The sequence below is a fragment of the Pelodiscus sinensis genome, chromosome 21 (genome assembly GCF_049634645.1).
Source record: "Pelodiscus sinensis isolate JC-2024 chromosome 21, ASM4963464v1, whole genome shotgun sequence".
Lineage (NCBI taxonomy): Eukaryota > Metazoa > Chordata > Testudines > Trionychidae > Pelodiscus > Pelodiscus sinensis.
In genome coordinates, this window is record NC_134731.1 from 9,395,562 (window position 1) to 9,410,750 (window position 15,189).

Here is a 15,189-nt window from a genome sequence, read left to right on the forward strand (position 1 = left end):
TGTCCTTTCTGGTTAAAGTGGCAAGAAACTGTTTTCTCTTTGTGATCTTGTCTGATATCTGTTTTGTGGGCATTAATCCTTTGGCGAAGTGTCTGAGATGTTTGTCCAATGTACATAGCAGACGGACACTTTCGGCACATGATAGCATAGATTATATTTCTGGATGCGCAGGAATATGTGTTCTTGATCTTATAACTCACTTGGTTAGGTCCAATAATGGTATCAGCAGAATGAATATGTGGACAAAGCTGGCAACGGGGTTTGTTGCAAGGGAAGGTACCAGGGTTGGTATTAGTGTGGTATGTCCTGTGGTGGTTGGTAAGAATCATCTTGAGGTTAGGTGGTTGTCTATAGGAGACTATGGGTCTGTCTCCCAGAGCCTCTTTGAGTATGGTATCCTGTTCCAATATAGGCTGTAGTTTATTGATAATGTGTTGGACAGGTTTAAGTTGGGGGTTGTAGGTGATGACAAGTGGTGTTCTATTGTTGGTTTTCTTGCGTCTGTCTTGAAGTAGATGGTTTCTAGGTATTCGTCTGGCTCTTTCAATTTGCTTTTTTATTTCTCTGGGTGGGTAGTTGAGATTTATAAATGCTTGGTAGAGATCCTGAAGCTTCTGGTCTCTGTCAGTGGGGTTAGAGCAGATGCGGTTGTATCGAAGGGCTTGGCTATAGACGATGGATCGTGTGGTGTGTTCTGGATGGGAGCTGGATGCATGTAGGTAACTGTATGAGTCGGTGGGTTTTCTGTAGAGAGTGGTGTCTAATTTTCCATTGTTGATTTGTACGGTGGTGTCCAGGAAGTGGATCTCTCGTGTAGAATGGTCCAGGCTGAGGTTGATGGTGGGGTATAGGTTGTTGAAATCTCTGTGGAATATCTCCAGTGTTTCTTGGCCATGTGTCCAGATCATAAAGATGTCATCGATGTACCGTAGGTAGAGGAGGGGTGAAAGGGGACGGGAGTTGAGGAAACGTTGTTCTAGGTCAGCCTTAAGTGGTTCTTAAGTGTTTACAACACTAGGACATTGGATTATAGATATTCTGGTTTGAAAATAAGTAGTGCATACAGGGCTAAAAAGTTTGTATCTGCATCTGTATTTGGAAAAATGAGCTGTGGAGATCCACATCCACAAATGCAGATACCTGTGGATATAAAGTAGATATTTTAAGGGTTCTAGATGCAAAATATGTATCCATCTATATCTGCAAAAATGAGCAACGGATATCCACATATGTGGATACCCACAGATTTGCAGGACTCTAAAAATGACAGATTGTTTTTTCTTTTATGTTTAGCACAATGGGGGTCTGATCCTGATTGGGGCTTCTGGGCTCTATTGAAATCAATAATGAAGCAATAACAGCACAAGAAACAATTAAGAGAATCCATATTTTAATGCTAATTTGCTGGTGTCAATGTCTGAAGTAATAATACCAGAGGTTATCAAGGGCTCACAGACAAGAGGTATTTTATACCTGATCAGTCTGACCAAAAATAGCTTTCATAATGTTTCCTTTTCCTGGCTTAAAAGAATATTTTGCTCCCTCTGCAGAACAAATCAAATAACATTTGTCCAATACTGTACTCATAAAAAGGAGTTGCTTAAATGGCATAATTGATTTCTCTTTTACAATAAATATTTTTACATGTGTGGCAAGGAAGAGGCATTAATTATTTTGTGTTTTTGTTAACTTTTTTATTCTAAACAATAGAAACAGTTTTAGCTTTAGAATCAAGGTAGAGTGAAGAAGTTGCCCATTGATTTCAATGAGAATTAGATACTTAAAATACTTATGAGAACTGGGTTCTAGCGATTGGAAAAGAACTTTATGGAATACACATCAGCAAGCACGTTAGTGGTGCTAATGATAATACAGTAATAGAACAGTTGAGTGTGAGTCATGACTCCTAAGTCCTGTTTCAAAATTTGCTACTGATTTGCTCTGTGATTTTAGGGACAAGTCTTCAAAAGACCTCAGGGTCTCATTTTAAATTGCTCCGCCCCCATAATTGGAAATAGGGTTTAAAAAGAAATGCTCCCATTTCAGTTCCTATAGTATAGCCAGATTTTTAAAACAGTCTCAGCACCTAATAGGCAGAATACTTGAAACTCTGGTAGCTTATTTTGATGTCTAAATAGCTGCTGAACTCTCTTGAAAAATTCAACCTTAGTTGTCAGTGCTAAGTCATTCTGAAAACACTGCCCTTCATTTCTGGGTGACTTTATCCATCTCAAAAATGGTTTTACAATATTTCCAGTAAGACTTAATTCATTAGTATTTGTAGAGGTCTTTGAGGTCTGTCTAGGTGCCTAGATGGTCCACATTGCCATGGTATCTTGTGCAAATAACCATTATGAACATAAACACCTTCCTCACTTCCCTGTCTATAGAAGTACAAATCGAACAGTTAGACTAGTAAATGGATGTTTGTTTTAGGTTATTAATTGTATGTGATTTTCATGCTCATTGTTTATACGTGGCTCATTCAAACACACCATTCAGAGTGATGATAGAAAGGGTGACAGAGGGCCACATTCTAATTTTTCTGTTAATTTTTTTCACATTTAAAAGTACAAGGCTCAGCAAATGTTTTCTTATTTATTAGACTAGAGTTGTTTGAACTGCTACAGCTAAAAGGCTCAGTCTGAATTTCTATTATAAATTCTTCTTTTCAAGTGTGTATGATTTTACTGTCAGATTCTAGGTTAAAATTTATCCCTGTGGTCTTAATTAGGAAACAAATCTGGTTTGGTATTAACTTTGAATAATGTTCTGGTTGTTCAATACACAACAACCTCAGTCCATTTACCCAGCTGAGGTAGGCATGCAAAGTGGAGAATTAGGCTCTTTAACTGTCCCTCAATTTGCCTCTCTAAATAAGTATCACAAAGCATTTTGTGATCCTCAGATGAAGGCAGTAAGAAAGTGCCAAGGGACACTATTATTGCATTCTCTAATAGACCTCACATTTGGAACACTAGACTCAGTCAGATGTTTAACTCAAGCTGAGGGATGTACAACTCAGGAGGGCAACTTATAGTCCCTTTTGAACTCCCACGAGCCTAGGCTTAATGGGCACTGGGCTGTGTTCCCAGGTGTAAATTAGTAGTTTTCCCTGAAAACTATTCCATCTTGTGCCAATTACCCAGGGGCTGAATACAGCAGCTGGGAATAGAGATGACTTGATCACGCCCTCTCTACCAGCTACAAAGAGGTGTGGTATAGGAACTGCCAAACTACCTGAGAAGCTCTGTACATGGGCGGTGATTTTATATGGCTGGCTAAGGCAGCTTTTGGAACACTTAGTGGTAACAGCGCAAAGTAGAATTGGTTGCCAATGTAGGCCTCTCTTTTTAACCCTAATATGAGCCATTGCAGTGTGTAAAAAATGTGCAACCAGTTTATTCAAATGTAATATTTGGGGGGAAATGTGTCAATGTACTCTTTAGAGTACATCTTGTTTTGTAAGAAATACGCAATTGTTTCAGAGAAAAGAATACTTCAGTTACAGCTCATTTTAGAGTCACGCCCAAATCCTTGACAGCTGTTATATAAAATCATACACATTGCATGCTCAATATGTGAACTACCTTTTCAAGTCATTGTCCAATTAGTTTTAGCTGTTTGGATTAAAATGCACTCACAGAATTCCTTTGAGTTTTATATTTGTCACTCCCATAATTGTAAGTGCTCAGTGTCATTAACAGCTAATTCTAGTGCCACAGAGACTCTGATGCACACAGTAAGGCTATGTCTAGACTGGCATGATTTTCCGCAAATGCTTTTAACGGAAAAGTTTTTCTATTAAAAGCATTTGTGGAAAAGAGCGTCTAGAGTGGCACGTATGCTTTTCCGCAAAAGCACTTTTTGCGGAAAAGCGTCCGTGCCAATCTAGACACGGTTTTGCGCAAGAAAGCCCCGATCGCCATTTTCGCAATCAGGGCTTTTTTGCACAAAACAATACCGCATTGCCTACACTGGCCATCTTGCGCAAAAGCGTTTGCACAAGAGGGCTTTTGCCCGAACGGGAGCAGCATAGTATTTCTGCAAGAACACTGACAATCTTACATGATATCGTCAGTGTTCTTGTGGAAATTCAAACGGCCAGTGTAGACAGCTGGCAAGTTTTTCCGCAAAAGCAGCTGTCTAGAAAAAAAAAAAAACTTGCCAGTCTAGACGCAGCCTAACAGTATATTACCAGGCTAAAGCTCCATCAGAAACAAACCTAGGGCTGGAAACAAGAGGTCAGCCAATGGCTTCAGTGCAAATGCAGTGAAAAATTAAACCTATCAAGCTAGGCTGCATTAACTTTATAAAGTTAAATATTTATGGCAAAAGGTACTTGAAAAATGTTAAAAGTTATGATGTAACCACTCACGTTCCTGTTATTGATGCCTATCCCCACGTACTCAGAGCATTATGTATTTTTATCCAGGCTACAGTTTGCTTAGCTGCTAAACAACGGTGAAAAATCACAGCAGGGGTGAAAATGACCTCTGTGCAAAGGGCCATGATATAAGATGTTTGTGTCCTTACACAGTCCCCAGGTACGACTAAACAGTGTTTAGATTCTGCGTTGCTCACTTTGCAGAAGGATTAATTTCACCCACTGGACCAATGCACTACTTAAGACTTTATCACACCTGCATCCAAAAGGGGGATTTGTGCAGAGAAATCATCCCAAACCTCCCTTTCATTTGATGGTGGCATGTTGACACCATGCTTGTAGGAACCCATTGAGATCCCCTTTAGCACTAGTATAAACTATTAGTATTATTAATAATCAGGTCTATTACAGTTGTACCTAAGGGCCAGCCAAGAACTAGGCCCTTTACTGGGCCCTGTACAAACACAGAATAGTAGGCTTTCTGTTGTAAACAAGGTGCTCACTTAGATGGAACCATATAAGAAACTTGGTAGATAATTTGGTACCTCAGTGTGTGGTTCAGTGCTACCTGCCCAGTGCCTATGCTAATGGGCACATAACCAAATTATCCAGGGCTAGATCCAGGTCCCATTCATGACAATAGGGGTTTGTCACTAAACAGAAAGAGGAAGTATATCATTGTTATCTATCTCTTATTCTTTCCATATACCTATAATGGACAGTGGCTCTTAACAAAAATACAACAAAACCATTCCTACCTCCATCTTTGCAACTTATATATGATATTACCTGTTAACATGTCCAGCTTTGATTGGCACATAGGTCACATAATATTTGGTTGTCCCATGTACATCTGCTATGCATAGGAGTTGATGATGAATCATGGCTGCAATAAGCCCCTCACTCCTCTACACAGTCTTACACACAATTATTAAATGTAGCCTTCCAAGCTGAGTTCTTTTAATACAGACCAGGATATTATTGTGTAAATTAATGTGGATGGGAGACTTTTAAGGAACTACTAGGTACTGTAAGAAGTAGTGCTAATGACTCAGTAACTGGGCCCTCTGCATCCTGAATCAGTGTAAGCAAATGTTCCTGTTCAAGTCATTGAGAACTGTAATATCAAGATGTGAAACCAAGAGGTTAACCACTTGTCATCAAGGATGTCATTTTGTCCTTTAACGAAGAGGACAAGTTGCGTACTTTCTACTTAGTTTCCTTTCCAATTTGTTAGAAAGGATCACTTTGGCTGTGTCTACATTGGCAAGATTTTGCGCAAAAGCAGCTGCTTTTGCACAAACTTGCCGCCTGTCTACACTGGCCGCGAGTTCTTGCGCAAGAATACTGACATTCTAGTGTAAGAAATCAGTGCTTCTTGTGCAAGAACTATGATGCTCCCACTCAGGGATAAGCCCTCTTGCGCAACTGTTCTTGCCCAAGAGGCCAGTGTAGACAGGTAATGTTAATTTCTTGCGCAAGAAAGCCCGATGGCTAAAATGGCCATTGGTGCTTTCTTGCGCAAGAGCGTGTCTATACTAGCATGGATGCTTTTGCGCAAAAGCACATCTCTTGTGCAAAAGCACAAGCCAGTGTAGACGCTCTTTTGCGCAAATACTTCAACGCAAAAACTCTTGCGTTAAAAGTAATCGCGCAAAATCTTGCCAATGTAGACGTAGCCCTACTGTCCTAAATTGGTATTGATGTTGATGGGAGCTGTCAAAAACACTGCTAAGTTACACACCAGCGAGGCATCTTTTTATTTGTGGTTGAGATGATCCTTTATTATAGACTGGATCTCAGGTGAAGCCTACTAGTAGGGAGGAGCAGGAACTTTCCTCTTTCTTTGTTTTATGGCCATGCAATGTCAATAAAACTAGTTGCATTTGTAAAGGATATGTCCATAAATTAGGTAACACTTTTGGGGAGGATTTTCAAGATCCTCTGACCCCTTGTTAATATTGAAACAAACATGCAAAATTAAGGACCCTCCTCCCCCAGTTCCTTATGTAATTTACGGACAGCTCTAAAGTGTGTTGGGAACCTTCAGGACAAAGAAGTGCTATGCCAACATAAAATCAGTCCCAGAATGTTGTTGAAATAAATTGTATTCAGGGCTTTAGTCCCTACCTATTGCTATGGTAACAGACAACCTAGAATTTACCTGACCCTTCTGCAGCAGATTCCATATTCTTCAGCATTAACACCACAGCAGGCAGCAGAGCATTATTCTGAGCAGCAACCCCGCATTCTAAATGTTAGGCTGTGGGGCACCACCATAATATCAATATTTACATCCCCGCTTCTTCTTAAAAGGTATGTTCAACATTCAGGATAGGCCAAAGTATAATTAAGTACATTGTGCACATTATTCTCTGGCCTTTCCAGTCCTTTTCTCTTCTGTTTCCTGCTATTGAATATAAAGGTCACTATCAAGAAAGGAAACATGAGATTCAGGATCCTTCTGGGGGATGCAACTGTTGTGGCTCTCAATTGTTCCCATATTGGGATCCTCCCAGTACCTATTCCACAGGGGGCCTCACCACTGGAGTGAACCCCTCACACTTTGCAAGGAGGAAGGCTGTGCAGTCCTAAATCTCTGAATCCCTCCTTCAGTGGTTAATTTCAGGGCCATGTTTTTGGTTCATTGTGTTTTCCATAAGTAACCACAACACAATATCATGCCATACAAATATTTGCTCTCAACCACTGTTCCTGGTAAGCTGTGCACTTGTGTAGCCGGCCAGGAGAGACTCCAATTCTGCTCAGCTGATTAGAAGAGCACTCACAGCTAGGTTTTTTGTTTCTACAGGTGATGCACATTTGCACATGCCTCAGTGCACATAAAAATGTATTCTGCACATGGCTGGAAAAGATTAGAGGGAACATTGCTGTCAAGTACAATATAGCACCTACTGCTTAGCAACAGGTCCCGGGAGGTAGGCCCACCTGAATGTTCATCAAGACCAGTGATGGGCAATCTGCAGCCCGAGGGTCACTTGCAGCCCATCAGGGTTCTGTGTACAGACCGCAAGCCATTTTGTTTGCCCCTGCTCGCACGCAGGGTTGCCTGATTCTGCTGGTTTCTGGCCGTGTCATTTTTCCCCCCAATGGATTGCACTAAAAGATGACACACAAAGTAAAGCAAGGACACATGATGAGCACGCCGCACTGACGGCGAGAGCTGGGCGCTCCTTCGGCACCCAGCCAAAGCGCTGCTCCGGTTCAGTGGGCGCGCCCCACGAACGCCAGGTACGCGCAGTGGGCGCACCCCACGAAAGCTAGGTACGCGCAGTGGGCGCACCCCATGAACGCCAGGTACGCGCAGTGGGCGCACCTCACGAACGCCAAGTTCGCGCAGTGGGCGCACCCCACGAACGCCAAGTTCGCGCAGTGGGCGCACCCCACGAACGCCAAGTTCGCGCAGTGGGCGCACCCCATGAACGCCAGGTACGCGCAGTGGGCGCACCTCACGAACACCAGGTACGCGCAGTGGGCGCACCTCACGAACACCAAGTTCGCGCAGTGGGCGCACCCCACGAACGCCAGGTACGCGCAGTGGGCGCACCCCACGAAAGCTAGGTACGCGCAGTGGGCGCACCCCATGAACGCCAGGTACGCGCAGTGGGCGCACCTCACGAACGCCAGGTACGCGCAGTGGGCGCGCCCCACGAATGCCAGGTACGCGCAGTGGGCGCGCCCCACTAATGTTAGGTACACGCAGAGGGCATACCCCACGAGTGCCAGGAACGCGCAGTGGGCGCACCCCACGAATGCCAGGAACGCCAGCGCAATTAGCAAAGCCACCCTAACCCAGCAGCCTAGGCAATGTGGGGCCCCCTGAGAGGAAGGCGGGCCACTTCCACAGCCCACTCCTCGGCCATCGCTGGACCCTGGAGAAGTGGTTTTACCTCAGCCGCCTTCATTGCCCTTCTGTGCCAGGGGGACGGTAGCTCCCTGCCCCATGGGCGCGTCCCCGGCTAGGCACCCCCCCCCCCAGTCAGGAAATCCCAGGGCCCAGCCCCACGGCGGGCAGGGCAAGGGGACTCTCCTCTGCACTTCAGGCAGCCGGCCGCTAGGAAGCCGCCGGGCTGGCCTTTCCCTCCCGCGCTGGCGCTCGAGCCCTGGCCGTTTCCGAGGCGCCCGCCCTCCCCCACTCGCTCCTTCTCCCCAACCGCCCCCCCCCCCCGCCCCCGGCCTCCGAGCTGCGCTGGCGGCGTGCGGGGAGCTGGGAGCCCAACGGCCAGGCAGCTCCTCTCGCGCGCCCGCCCGCCCGCCAACGGCTCCCCGCTCCTCCGGCTGCGGGCGGGCTCGGCGCCCGCCTCTGCCCCGACAGCCCGGGGAGCAGCCGCGGCGGCCGGCAGGCGGGTAAGGAAGGCAGGCGCTGCCCGTCGCGGGGAGGGGGGCTGCCTTTGTGCGCCGAGCCAGCCCGCTCCGCAGGGCAGTGCCAAGGCGGAGCCGGCCGGGCACAGGCCCTCTCCGGGCTGGGCTGTGCCCGCCGCCGCGAGCGGCTTTTCTTAGGGGGGGGGGGGTGATTTTCCAGGCTGTCCCCGCCTGGCCAGGGCGGGATGGGAAGGGGGCGGGGGGAGGTTAGGGTGAGGGGCGCGGCTGGGGTGGGGGGGACTTCTTCAGGCGCGGGGGCACCTTTCCCTTCCTGCGGATCATGGGCTCCGTCTCTGGCACCGCCCCCCCTTAGCTGGCTCCATGCGGGAGCGTCCCCCCCCCCCCGCCCGTTGGATCCCGCTGGGACCCCCGCTTGCAGGGGCGCCCCCCGGGAAGCTTCGCCCTTCTGTCTGCCAGCAGGCGGCTGCCCCCTCCCCCCAACCTCTCCACGCCTTCTCTGGAGCCTGACTCAAGGTTAGCCCGGCTTTATTTACAGGTTGTTCTGAAGCGGCGTTTCTCCGTGTCATTGTGTTGGAAATAGATACAGTTATCACAGACCACCACCAAAAAAAAGAAAAGAAAAAAGTTGCATGAGTGGCAGTCCAGTCCGAAAACCTGGCTTTGGTGTTTTGGCTATGGAGGCAGTCTAGTTTTAGAACTCGGGCTGTTGGTTTTCATTGGTGACAGCAGAGGAATGAGACATGTTTTAAGGAGGGGAAGAAGTTGCCGTGTTGTTCATTGTTGCTATGTCTTCGAGGCGTACTCCTGCCCATTTAAGATCAACTGATCAAGTAACCTGTGCGTTTTCTATCACCTTGGACTAGTGCGTTGCTAATGGTTGCTAAAAGTTGCCTTTTAGTAAATACAGACGTTCAGTCATGTGGCAAATGGACTTATTCATATTTTCCACATCTGAAGAGGTGGGTTTTGCCCATGAAAGCTCATGATACTCTATGGCTACGTCTACACTGGCCCCTTTTCCGGAAGGGGCATGTTAATTTCAGAGATCGTAATAGGGAAATCCGCGGGGGATTTAAATATCCCCCGCGGCATTTAAATAAAAATGTCCGCCGCTTTTTTCCGGCTTTTAGAAAAGCCAGAAAAGAGCGTCTACACTGGCCCCGATCCTCTGGAAAAAGCGCCCTTTTCCGGAGGATCTTATTCCTACTTCAAAGTAGGAGGAATAAGATCCTCCGGAAAAGGGCGCTTTTTCTGGAGGATCGGGGCCAGTGTAGATGCTCTTTTCCGGCTTTTCTAAAAGCCGGAAAAAAGCGGCGGACATTTTTATTTAAATGCCGCGGGGGATATTTAAATCCCCCGCGGATTTCCCTATTACGATCTCTGAAATTAACATGCCCCTTCCGGAAAAGGGGCCAATGTAGACGAGCCCTATATGTTTGTTTGTCTCTTCTAAGGTGTCACAGGACCACTGGTTGTTTTATTCAATGTTTTGTTTGCTTTCCAGTTGTACTCTTATGGCCCAAATAGTTTCTAATTGCCTGAATCACCTTAAGCCAATCAGAATGCTGCATTTGTTACTGTACTGCTGTTGCACATTTGTTTGTCCTGACAAAGTAACACACCATGAAACCATATGTTAGGCTATAAATAAAGTAATTGCTGTAGGATAAATGTGTGCCACCCTTACAATATATATGGTCAAATTGCTGTCAAAAGCTTCTGATGAAATACTGTCTTTGCCATGGTGTTGAGTAAGTGATATGAAACCATTATCCTGCAACATAATTGCATGGATGGTCCTATCTCAATGAAATTGTTTTCATTCAATCAGGTCACCATATGGTTGACCTATATATCTGGATTAAAAACCAAAATTTCAGCAACAAAAATGTGATGTATTCAGGGAAAAATACAGTGAAAGTCTTGTAGTAGGTAAATGAAGATAGATTTTTAGTTCCAGTTTGCTTGAGCTAAATTTGCATTTTGTATATTGCAATATACTGAAATTGTTTGGGACTTTGATAATAGTTTCCCCCGCATCTTTAATGTCTATGTTAATTCATCTATCCTTTTACTGCCTGCATGGGATTGTTATTCTATAGTATCTTACTTAGTGGCTTCTAGATTTGTTTTCAGAGCCTTTTATTTGAATGGTTAAACTGAGGCTGGTGACTTCACATGACTAAGGCAAGAAGAATAGGATCTTAGATTCCATTATGGGTATAATTTGTAATATGCACCTATGGGAAAGAATTATTTTTGACAGGCTCTGATCTACAGGAATCTTTTCTCTCAGGTGACCAAAATTTACCTTTCTTTATGTATGTAAAAAGTGCTGATGGTGTACCTAGTACCATACAAAACTCAATAGTTCTTACCTGGAAGAAGATAACAGTCTAACCAAGATAATCAGAATAGAGAGGGTGAACTCAGAAGCTCAGAAGGGCTTAACAATGGCTAGGATGTTTATATCCTGCAGTGGTCTACAGTAAGCTGTGGTGTTTGGGACTGGTACACTAATTATTCTTGGCAGTTGGCACTCACTGCATTGCTGTTTATTTCAAGCTGTTAGTGCCCCCTACATGTTTGCATTCATTTATTTTTGCATGGTATACAACAATAGAAAAAAACAGCACTGTAGCACTGGTGAAAATAAATGCTTCTGTGATAATAACTAGACTTCAGGCATGACCTGTGTCTCTTCCTTTGTGTTTGGGCAGAACTTGACACAATGGGACCCTGATCCTGATTAGGGCCTTCTATTGATGCTCAATTGCTGCTGCTGCTGCTTCTTCTCAGCTCCTCCAGGATTTGCAATTGCAAAGCTTATACCACCTTTCTACCCCATTCCTCTCTCGTAAATTTGTTCTTTCTGGTGGAGGCACTGTGCATAATGCATATAGCTATACTAGAAGATTTACCCAGTGTTGCTTGGGTCCTTAACTCAATTAATTTTTGTTTTTCTTCATTTAAATCATTGATCTGGGGGTGGAGCTGGGGATGAGGAGTTCAGTATGCAGGCTGCCCCAGGGAGAGAGGAGTACCACAGCAGCTTGGGGCCAGCTGAGAATTGCCTCTCCATGGCTGCTGCTGCTCCAGTGGGCACAGGAAGGTGAGGAGGGCATGCCTCTTGGCAGGGGCAGGTCCAAGTTAAGGATGTTAAATTGTGGTTATCTGGCTAATCAGTTTGTATCCACTACACAATTAGTTGATGAGGGGCCTCTCTGCAGAGCCTAAGTGGGGGTAGCTTCCGGAGCTGGCGCAAGCCAGGACTAAGCAGTCCTGGCTTGCGCCAGCACCAGAAACTATTCACACTGTGGCTCTGTATTTTAAATGTAGTAAGAGCTGGGATCTTACAACATTTAAAATGCAGAGGTGTAGCATTCTAGACCAGCGCGAGTTGGGACTACTTGGTTCCAGCTCTCACAGAGTCCCGGCAGCCAGGGGCGACTGCTAGAGCAGCCCCTATGCGCGGCCAGCCCCGACCATCGTGAACAGGAGCTGCTTGGCAGCGGCAGCCCCTGTCTGTGCGGGAGGCCCAGCTTCCCACTGGAACCCCTGTGGACAGGGGCTGCTGCCAGAGAAGCCTCTGCCTACGGCAAGTCTCAGCCTGCTGCTTTGCAGCAACCTCCCGCATCCTCACCTGTTGCATCTAATAGAGGTGGGGGGCAGGTGGCACCATGAAGACAGTGCTGGAGGGGAACCATCTTTTAAGCTGGCTACCCTCAGCACCAGCTCCTTTTTCCCCCATCCTTGCTGCCTCTCAAACAGAGGCTCAAAGGAGGGGCGGAAAGTGAGCAGTCGAGTACTCCAGTGGACTGCTTGATAAACGTATTCTTATTGGGTAGTTGAGTACAGTAGTTGACTACTTGCTAACATCCCTAATCCAGGTTCCTCCACCCCCTGCACTCCGCAGCCAGAGTGAGGAATGCAGCAAACAGTGCACCTTCCCCTCTCTCCCTGATAAAGGGGAACAGCCAGCAATGTTCCTGTATGAATGGGGGAAGTTTCATCCCCCTCAAAAGGGCATCAGGGGTGGGGTTACAGCAGTCCTGGATGGTGCAGTGGGGCAAGGCCAGCTCTAGGCACCAGCAAATCAAGCATGTGCTTGAAGCGGCACATTTCCAGGGGTGGCATTTCCAGGTAAGCAGCCTCCCCTGGCAATGCCTGGCCCCGCCCCGCTGATTTTAAAGGGCTGCGGAAGACGCCACTACCTGCTGTGCAACGCTGGCACTATGCATGCCTGGAGCCTGCTGGCCGCCCTCTGCCTCCTGCTGCTGCCCGGCTCCGCCGCCTACTTTGGGTCAGCCCTGCCTGCAGAGGGCTGGGGTGGGTTTGCGGGGGGATGGCCCCGATGCAGGAAGCGCAGTCTCCCCTCCGGTCAGGGCCATGGCAGCTGCTATAGCATTATGCATTCTTTTAATATTACCAGGATTAGTGGCTTCTGGTGAGTGCAATTTCTCAAAACTGAAATTACTAAAAAAATATTTGAGGTCCACCATGACTCAAAATCGTTTGTCAGGCCTCGCATTAATTTCAATTGAAAGTACCATTGCAGAAAATTTAGATTTTACTGAATTATTAAAAGGCTACGCAAGTATAAAAACCAGAAACATTCAGTTAATATAAATTCTTTTAATTTATGAGAAACTGCGCGTACTGGATGACACTAACATTTTTCATTACAGTGTATAGTTGAACCCAAATTGTTTGTAATTGTGATTTTGTTAAAATTATATGAGTACACTAGTAGGAAATTGTTTTATTTCACTAACTACAAATTTTCTGTTTTCATTTAAATTTTTTTTAAACAGTCAAAACAAAACAAAACAAAAAAAATATTGCAAAGTGCAAACATGTAAAAGTCAACAAAAAAGAGGGGGAGGCAGCCAAACATTTTTTTGCTTGGGGCGGCAAAAAACCTAGAGCCGGCCCTGGCGTGGGTGTACATCCCCAGCTAGCCCCTTTCATCTGCCTAGTGATTCTGTCTCTTTTCTGTATTGTTTTTTGAGAAGCAATCTCATTCCAGGCACATCCAGTTTTTCTGGCACACCCAAACCCTTACTTTCCTTAATGCTATGATATGAGGAAGCTATAAAGTGAATTTGGTAGTCCTAGCTCTTACCATGTTGGAGGAGAGAGACAGAGACAACGAAAGACACAGACTCTCTCAAATATATAGTAGATACAGTTAGCTTGGCTATACTTATTGGTCCAGCTCCCATAGCCTCCACTACCAGCCTCTAGTAGGGGGTGTGGGTATTGCTTGCTCAAACAACTGTAGTGATGGAATACCGTATAAATGTAGACTAGAAGGCAGAAGATGTTCTGACAGTCAACCACACTCTTGTATCCTGTTACAGCTGGCTCCTTCTCCTTTGAAAAGTGTGAAAGGAAGGGTATTGAGGCCTACCCAGAATATGTCAAATGAGCACCAGTTTAGTTGTAAGTGTAAAGGAAAGGCAGCGTTGTGAGATATAGGAGATAAAAATAAAAACAAAATTTGATTGGATGACCAACAATAACCCCGCTTTTAGGGAAGTAAGTAACTCAGACAGCAGTTTGCAACAAAGGGCTGATTACCCCAAATGGAGCAGACGAAAGTTTTTGTAAGGGCAGAATGAGACAACAAAAATCTAACGTCAGCAATTGTCAGGCGAGTAGAGTACCACCAAAATACCGAAACAGGGTATATAAAGTTGGCTGAAACAGATCAAGAGCGGACGAGTTGCGAATCCAAAAAGCTAGGTCTGATCAACCAAAGCTCCCTCTCCGGCGCTGAATCTCGCTGCCGCACATAAGCTCTGAAAGGGGAACAAATAAGCTCTGAAAGGGGAACAACACCGGTCGTAAGTTGCAACGAAAAATCCAAAGAAAGGAAAAACATAAAGAAAAGATTATCTCCTGAATCTAAGCAATGCTTCTATCTTTCTTAACGTGAGTATTATATATTTGTTTTGTTTAAAGGTAAATCAGGAGGGTATATCTGTAGGAGAAGTTATTATTTCTTGTTTTTTTTAACTGTTGTTCTACTTTTTCTTTGTATATTCTATTGTCTTAAAAGAATCAAAAATAGTGAATTGATTTAAATGTAAAATTAATTACAAAGTAAATAGAAAAAATAAAAAATCTTTGTTTGACCCTAAAAAGAAGTATTCCTCTGTCTGTGGTTTCAAATCCTTTAAAGAACCAAACCCGGTTACCGAAAAAAAGGAGCATGTGAGGTATCAGGGTCTGGAGTCTAAGTCATTACAGGAATCGTTGCTTTTAATTGCCTCCAGTTTGGTCTCTTTGTGCCTCTTACTACATGGGAGCTCTGTCTGCTGATCAGAGAATATTATATGCTCATCTTTAATCTGAATGGAACGTTCTAGCAGATGTGAGAAATTAAAAGTGATCACCTCCAATGCTAGGAAATGGGAATGATGCACTTCTCAATAACAGTCATTGAGAGTGCT

General features: G+C 45.2%; 1 protein-coding gene across 6 annotated transcripts in view; it reads left to right on the forward strand.

The window, feature by feature from the left end:
• Positions 1-8,406: 8,406 nt before the first annotated feature.
• CUEDC1 (CUE domain containing 1) overlaps positions 8,407-15,189 on the forward strand; it is a 168,613-nt gene continuing 161,830 nt past the window's right edge. Inside the window, exon 1 of one of the 6 annotated variants that reach the window (XM_075904801.1) lies at positions 8,407-8,755. The gene's annotated coding sequence lies outside the window, so the exon portion shown is untranslated. Of the gene's footprint in view, positions 8,756-9,122; positions 9,245-13,526; positions 14,669-15,189 lie in introns of those variants that run through there. The other 5 variants (XM_075904798.1, XM_075904803.1, XM_075904800.1 and 2 more) reach the window with 5 other exon arrangements.